Source organism: Benincasa hispida, chromosome 9 (assembly GCF_027475165.1).
Source record: "Benincasa hispida cultivar pf3 chromosome 9, pf3_genome.v1.1, whole genome shotgun sequence".
In the NCBI taxonomy this organism is placed as follows: domain Eukaryota; kingdom Viridiplantae; phylum Streptophyta; class Magnoliopsida; order Cucurbitales; family Cucurbitaceae; genus Benincasa; species Benincasa hispida.
The window spans coordinates 34,113,325-34,122,246 of NC_143486.1; positions in this window are offsets into that span (position 1 = coordinate 34,113,325).

An 8,922-nucleotide genomic window follows, 5' to 3' on the forward strand; every position below is an offset into this window, starting at 1 on the left:
ATAGTAAGCCGACCATTTTTTTTAAATTCTTTAAATTATTTACCGAAACCAAAATTTAATCAACAATGCCAATAGAAAATGCATAAACTAACAATCCAACATGAAATTCATGCTCTGATACCACTTGTTAGCATAAATTCTTTATATCTATATTGAATAAATAAACCCTAGGTTCATTCATGTCAAATTGTCAAGAATAACATACCGGATTCCATTGTAAAATTGATGATAGCTTCAAGATGATGATGGATAACTATGGTCTTCTTCAACCAAAACTTCGAATGCCCTTAGTGGGATCTCTCTTTAAATAGGATTCAAGAAAGACTGAATGCTTATTGTTTTGGTATATCGGGGACCATAGCCCTAAGGTCTCTTTATATACTAGTTCAATTAGGGTTCAAATTGAACCCTAATTAACTAGGAATGGGCTTTTACCCATTAAATCCATACTCAATTAAGAATCTAGGGCCTTAATTAATTAGATCACATAATAGGGCCTATTCTAATAAAATAACCCAATGTGATAAATTATTAATCCACATACATAACCCATACTTTAATTAAACATATTATTATTTAAATATGTCTAACATTGAACACTATGTACAATTGTTGACTACTACTGGTGGACGATGGTGGTATCGTGATGATGGTGGTCTCCAACTGTGAGTGATGTTGGTTGTTAGTGGGGTGATCACCGATCGGTGTGATGACATTACGAGTGGTTATTGGCGATGGCAATAGTGGTGGCCATTGACGATAGTGGTAGTGAAGACCGACGATGATGGTGGTCAATGTTATTGATGACGGTGGAGAGTGATGGGCGATGCTTGTCGACGTCAGCTTGGTGGAAGTGAAGATGGAGAGATTTGGGCATGGTAATATGAGGGCATTTTGGTCATTTTCATATATTATAAAAATTTGTGAGAATTCCGAACTAAACACTAAAAAATCTTCCACATTAAAAGTTGATATCAAGTGTTTCACTCAAAATATTCCCAACCTCAATTCAGTCATTTTGAGGGATTGTCAAATACTACAAATCTTACTAAAATGATTTATTTTCAAAATTAAACACTTGAAAAATCATTCCATTTTTTAATAAGTTGATTTCAAGAGTTCAATTGAGAATAATTTTTTTTCTCTCTTAAATTCCTTTTAAGTGGTTGTCAAATGATGTGTGCAAGTGCACATACCAGATTGTAGTAAAGTAAAATAGTCCGTGTCCGAGTATCGTCATCTGAAGATTGGGTATTAATTCTTTTAGCGGTTAAATATGTATATATCAAACGTATGTATTTATAAGAAGTGTACATGAGTATAAATACTACACTGGTAGTCTAAGAATAGAACCTACAAAAGCTCTAACCATGCTCTAACTATCCTAAAGGCTCTTCAACTAAGAGGACTAAGTATACATTCACACCCTCCCTCAAACTCAATGTGGTAAGGTTGGAATCATCTTGAGTTTGTTAAGTAGTTGGAGAAAACAACCACGAGACAAGAATTTGGTGAAAATGTCAGCGGGTTGCTCAGTGGTGGAAACAGATCATAAAAGTAAATTTTTACTTAGGAGATGATGACAAACAAAGTGATAATCATTCTCAATATGCTTGGTGCGCTCATGAAAAAACATCATTGTGAGCAATCTGGAAGACACTACGATTGTCATAGTGAAGGATAGTTACAGACGATTGAGGGACTCCCATATCAGCAAGAAGCCAACGAAGCCACAAGAGCTCTGACGTAACATAAGCCAGAGTGTGATATTTAGACTTCGTACTAGAATGGGAAACAACACTCTGTTTCTTACTTCACCAAGCAATGAGAGAGTCATCGAGGTAGAAACAGTAACCGAAGGTAGAATGTTGGTCAGTAGGATCATCAACCCAATCAGCATCAAAGTAGCTGAATAAAACCGGGGAAGTCTGGGAAAAGAACTGAAGTCCATGTCCCAAAGTTCCTTTGACATAACAAAGGATACGAAGAACAACAGTAAAATGTATGGTCTGAGGAGCAGCCATGAACTGACTAACAATTTGAACAACATATGCAATGTCAGGATGAGTGACTGTTAGATAAATAAGGCTGCCAACAAGTTAATGATAGAGAATGGCATCCTCAAGTGGAACTCCATCAATGGAGTCAAATGAACATCAGGATCGAGTGGTGTTGGAGCCATAGCAGAGTCAGTGATATTGGAGCGCACCAAAAGATTTGAGGCATACTTCGCTTGAGACAACGAATAACCAGCATAACTCAATGACAATTCAAGCCAAGAAAGTAACTAAGTGAGCCTAAATCCTTCATCTTAAAGTGTTCGCCAAGATAACATTGTAGATCAGAAACAGCCTGAGGATCATCCCCAGTAATAATCATATCATCAATATACAGGAGACGAAGAACAATACCTTAAGTTGTCTGCCGCATAAATAGTGTCGTGTCACGAGGACTGGATGTTTATCCAAGTTGAATGATGGTGGAACTAAAAGTTACAAACCAAGTCTGTGGGGCTTGCTTCAAACCATACAATGCTCGACGAAGGAGACATACCTTCTGGGATGGAAAAGAGACACTTGAGGGCGGTTGCATGTACATTTCCTTAGATAAGGCCCCATTAAGAGAGACATTCTTGACATCCATTTGAAAAAGTGGCCACTATTTGGCTGCAACAACTGCCAAGAGACACCGAACAAACGTCAATTGTGCCACAGGTGCAAAGGTCTCTTCATAATCGATCCCATACTCCTGAGAATATCCTTTTACCACCAACCAAGCTTTATAATGCTCAATAGAACCGTTAGAGTGAGTCTTGATCTTGTAGACCCACTTGCAACCAATGAGTTTTTTACTAGGGGGTAAATCAACATAGTCCCATGTGTGCATCTTGTCTAGAGCCTGAAGTTCTTCTTTCATAGCTTGCTGTCATAGAGGATTAGTATTTGCCTCATGAAAAGAGGTAGGTTCAATCAAAGAACTGATAATAGAAAAATAGTGAAAATTTCAAAGATAAGTAGGAGGTGCCCTTACCCTAGTAGAGCGTCGAATAGAAAAAGCAGGGTCATGAACAGGTCTAGATTCCACAGGTGAGACAGAAGGCTGATCACAATCAATAGACATTGGCACAGATTGCTTAAACTCAGATTCAGAGGAGAATGCAGAGGAAGGGAAAAGATCAAAAGCATCATAAAAAATATAGGGAAGAGGACTCAAGAGAGAATTATGAAAGGTCGAGAGAATAGAGAATATAGTGTGCTCCCAAAAAGTGACATTTCGAGAGATGCGCAATTTGTTAGAAAGAGGATCCTAACAATGAAAACCTTTGTGTTCAGTTTCGTAGGCAAGGAAGCAATAAAGATGTGCACGTGGTTCTAATTTAGTATGTTAATGGGGGTAAAGAAGTACAAAACATGCACAACCAAAGACCTTGATGTTAGAGTAATCAGGAGAAGTACCATATAAGCGTTCAAACAGAGAAGCATTTTGAAGAATAGATAAAGGAAGGCGATTAATTTTGTAGACAGAGGTAAGAGCGACTTCACCCTAAAATTTTGCAGGGCAAGAGGCAGACAAAAGTTGAGCCCGGACAGAGTCTAGAATGTGACGATGTTTTCATTTCGCTCGCCCATTCTGTTGAGAGGTATGAAGACGAGAGCGCTGAACAAGAGTGCCTTACTGGGTGAGAAAGGAAAGGAGACTAGAGTTCTTATATTCCAAGGTGTTATCTATACGCAGAACCTCGATTGTGCGAGAGAACTGGGTGTAAACCATATTAGCAAAATCGATACATATTTGAGACATGGAATAACGATGTTTAAGAAAATATATCCAGATAAATAAAGAATAATCATCAATGAACAAGACAAAACAACGATAGCCATTGACAATGGAGATAGGAGTAGGACCCCAAATATCAGAGTCAACTAAGTCAAAAGGTCGATCACTTATAGAACTGGACTGAGAAAAAGATAATGCAGGTTGTTTCGTAAGTTTGCAATTCAAACAGTCAAAAGATATAAATTTGGAGACGTTATTTAAATTTTTACTAGAGATTAAATGACGAAGGTTTTCAGAAGAAGCATGACCGAGATGGAGATGCCACTAATATATAGCAGAGTCAGTGATAGCAGCAGAAAGAGAACAAACAGAAAGCTGAAGCAATGAGAGTTCAAACAATCTTCCCACTTTGCAACCTATACCAACTGTTTGTCTCGTCTGCGGATCTGGAACCTGATACCCAGTAGAAGAAAAAGACACAGTTAAACTAAGATCGCACAACTGCCCGACGAGACAACGTTAAAGGTAAAATTTGGAACATAATAAGTATTGGAAAGCTACAACGTAGAAATGTCAATAGAGCCAACATGAGATATGATCATACAATTGCCATCAACAACATAAATTAGAGGAAGAGATTTGGCAGGAGTGGGTGTTGTTAGAAGAGAAAAATCAGACGTCATATGGTTGTTACAAGCAGAATCAAGAAGCCACTTATTACCTGGGGAGACTACAAGTGCGGAGGAATTGGATGAAATCACATGTTTAAGCAAGTCTTGTAAGTCACTCATTTAAAAAGTAGACGGTGAAGGTTCATAATCAATAGAGGAGGCAGCAACAACAGAAAAAGCAGAGCTAGAACTAGGTTTAAAATGTCGAGACTTGAAAGTATGTCTTGGCGGTCGCGATGGTCGTGTAGGGCAATTGTCCAGAATATGACCTCGTTTGTGACAATATCTGCACTCAAATTTTGGGCAGTTAACAAACTTGTGTCCAGTAAGCATACAATTTTTACAGAAGGTAGCTCTAGAAGTACTAGGAAAATGATGTTTGAGAGTAAAACTTCAGATTGCTTGGAAGAAGTAACTAAGATGTTTTTCTTCAAACAAAATTTCTTGGATTACTACATCCAATGACAGAAGGGACTACGGTGTAGCAAAGTAGCAGAGATCGACTCATATTCTGGATGAAGCCCCATAAAAACCTTGATAAGTTGAAGGTGATCAGTACTAATTTCAGGTTGATCCGATTGTGTTCAAATTGGCTGAAGCGTGGCCAAATAGTCATTAATGGATTACCCTGTCTCCTGATTAAAATTAACAAGAGTGTTAGGAAATTGATAGTAGTGAGCTAAGCCAACGGACTGGAATCGGGTAGATAGGAAATCCTACAAACTCTTGGCATCATCAAACACATCAAACTGAACATGAATGACCAGTATAGGTGTATTTCTGAGCCAAGTGATGATTTGATGGTTTTTGTTGTCCCAATCCTCTAATCATTCAACGAATTTAGTATCATTCTCAGTGCATATCTTGACTGGCTGAGAAATATCACCAATCACAATGCGCCATAATTTACGCCCAATTAGAAAACTCTTCATCTGATGAGCCCAAGTAATGCCATTTTTCCTATCAAGAATAGTAGTAATGGGGCGAAATACATGATCTTTTTCCATGTGGCTTGGCGGCTTGGAAAGAGAAGAAACTGGCTCAACTGCTTAGGTTGACTGAAAATGGCTTAGTGGCTTGACTTTGATTGAATCAGCTCAACTCAGTCAACACAGATCGACTCGGCTTGGCTTGACAGGATCGGCTTGGCTCGACTTAATAGGATCGGCTCAGCTCGGCTAGAAGCACATTGGATCTGAAAGCACCAAATCTGGAATGTTGCAGATCCAAAATGCGTAGAAGCGCGAAGGGGGAGGTTTGAAAGGCTTGCGGATCTGGATCTGGAAGGCTTGGCGAAGGCAGAGGTCGGGAAGTGTTATGACTTAGAACAAAGGGTTAGTAAAGCGACGTGTAGAGATCCTACAACGTGTAGAGAATCTAAAAAACGAGATGACAGGATCTGAAACCTACAATGCATGGAGAGTAGGGTTGCATCAAAGCTCATTGGATATGGAAGCACACGGAAGTGAGCTGACTCACCAGATCTAAGGAGACGCCCATCGGATCTGGATATAGAAGTGCAGATTTGAAGCTGGATAGATTTGACGAAAAGAGAAGTTATGGGAGAAAGGGCTTTGATATCATGTTAAATATGTATATATCGAAAGTATGTATTTACAAGAAATGTACAGGAGTATAAATACTACACTAACAGTCTAAGAATAGAACCTACAAACGCTCCAACCATGCTCTAACTATCCTAAAGACTTTCCTACTAAGAGGACTAAGTATACATTTGAAGGAATTCTTATTTAAGAGAACCAGTGAGTGGAAGCAAGATATTTCCAAGCCCATTGTGCAAGAATAAATGCATTCACAAATGTACAAGAATAGTTATGCATTATAAAGAAAATTACAACATGCTATCTTAACTAAATACAACAGGAATTGAGAGACATACCTTTGAAGAACTCTTCTTCGGAAAATCTCTCGCTCTCGTGAGCAATTGCACAGCAATATCTCGCTTTCGTGAGCAATCGTCTAGCCAATCTCTCGCTGTCGTTACAATCGCAAACAGTCTGCTCCTCGAACAGCAACCTTTCGACATTACCACTTGGCAACCTTGGTATTTTCGAAGTGAGAATCCAGGAGGTGTGGGCTCTGTATGAATTTGGTAGAGGGAAGGAGGAAGAAAACGATTGAACTACACGATCAAATAAGTGGGAGAAAGGTTTTTTCTATATCATAGACTGAGAGTACTTGATCATTTAGTAATCTCTCACTCTCGTGAGATTCGTCTAGCCAATCGTCTAGTAAATCTCGATCCCGTGAGCAATTGTCTAGCCGATCGTTCAGTCTCTCGCTCAATCATTTACACGATCGTCTAGCAAATCTCGCTCGATTATTTAGTCTCTTGCTCAATCATTTACACGATCGTTTAGCCTTTCGCTAGATTGTTTAACAAATCTCACTCGATCGTTTAGAGTCGATCGCCTAGCAAATCTCGCTCGATCGTTTAGTCTCTCGTGAGGGCTATCGTGTAGTCTGTCGTGAGTAAACGATTAGTAATTTACTAAATGAAGCGACCGTTTAATAAAATAAAAACACTTTTCATTTTATTCTTTAGTTATTAAAACTAAACATAACCTCTCACTTGCACGATTAATGGAGAAAATAACCAACTAAATAATTATCTCATAATTGTTTTTATTATAAAAATATAATAACTAACTTATCATATTATATTTATAACCTATAGTTTTAATATCACATCATATGTAATATTTAAACCATAATTCTTTTCCCATTTATTTAATATAAATCATATTTATATCAATTCCTCCAATTAACGTATCTAATACATCAAATCAATTATATCACATATAATTGAACCTATTTAATTATATCATATATCATCAAATTTTCTTTTGTTAATTTGAACACTTCAAACTAACCCAAAAAATGATTCTCAACTGGAATCCATTGAACTACCAAAGGGACCTTATGGACTTGTAGCTTGAAGATCCAACGATACGTGAATAACTAACTAAACTCTTTAATCACGAAATCCACTATCCATTAACTGTTGGACACTTCATTAAAGACCAACATATCCATATGACCAATCAACAGTACGATGACCCTTCATAAATCGCTCGTAAGTATAGTTGGGCCAATTTACCGTTTTGCCCTTGTAGTTACATCTAACTCCTTAAGTACCATTGATTCCTCTAATGAACAATAAGTCATAGTCTTATTATGACCGAGTCTTCTCTTCCAAAGAGAGGGTATGGCCACTATGTTCAAGACCCAGAATCAACCCTTAAGGGAGCAATTTTTCTACTTACCCCTGCTTCGGGGAAGGAGTGAATTTCGTCTTGTGTAGCTGAGTTCCCAGCTCTCCAATCAGACGAATCCCCATAAAGGTAGGCTTGTGATGACGGGCAGAAATGTACGTCATTATAAGCCTTTTATTTAGAAGTATGAGGGCTGTTAAGTAGAATATGCAGCGATTACAATAAGAATTCATGAGAAAATGAGCTTGCGTCAATCGACATTAAGAATCTCGGCTAACCCATTTTCATGCGTTATTATGTGTTCAATTGTTTATTTTTATAGCAAGTGCATGATTGGATTGTATGTGCGGAAGCCAGGCTATCGTGAAAACGATCGCATGCGGTGATTGTATACGTCAGTCGTATGGGTGTTGCGGCTATCGAGTGAATGCGGTCATCGCAGGGAGATTGCGGCTACAGAGTAATAACCATAATAGAAGGGCGATCGCAAGGTTGGTGGAATGCAAGCATGAACACATACGTTGGGATTATAAAAAATATGATGTTGACATTTCACCTACCACGCCGCGAGAGGCAGAGATTCAGAGAAGAACCATCACGCCGCGAGTGTCAAATTTAGAGTAGGTCCATTAATGGTGTCGACGATTAAGCTCTATAAATAGAAGCCTTAGAGCACAACTTCAAAGGATCCAAGGTCCCCTGCCTGAAGGGCATCCAGGTGTCTACCTTCGGGTAGATCCTTGTGATCTAGATGAAAGCGTGAGGAGATATTCTTGAAAGTTCTTCATCCCTTCAACCACGATCGTAGCCTTCGTCGAAGTTAGATCTCGAGAGAGACTACTTCATCGCTCATCCATGGCACCACCGGCAGCCTTGACACACATCTAATGGAAGCAAGACATTGCTTCCATCTGGCCCTCCATTCCTCTTTTATCTTTGTATTGTATTACATTGTAGCTTAAGAGATTAATACATTTTGTGATCTACGCATTTCTATATTTTCCTTCGATTCCATCTCCATCTTCATTTACTTAGCATCCATTACTTTCATTGAACTATTAAGTAAGACTGCTAAAGTATTGCATACTTAATCATATGGTATAGACATATGAAGCATGTAGCAAAACACCGAGAGGTGTGCGTTGCGCGAGTGTTGTGAGAAAATCCTATTTGCCTAGTGTGAAGATGTAGCAATGCTTGTCTATAAGCGGATGCAATGCTTGTCTATGAGTAGAATC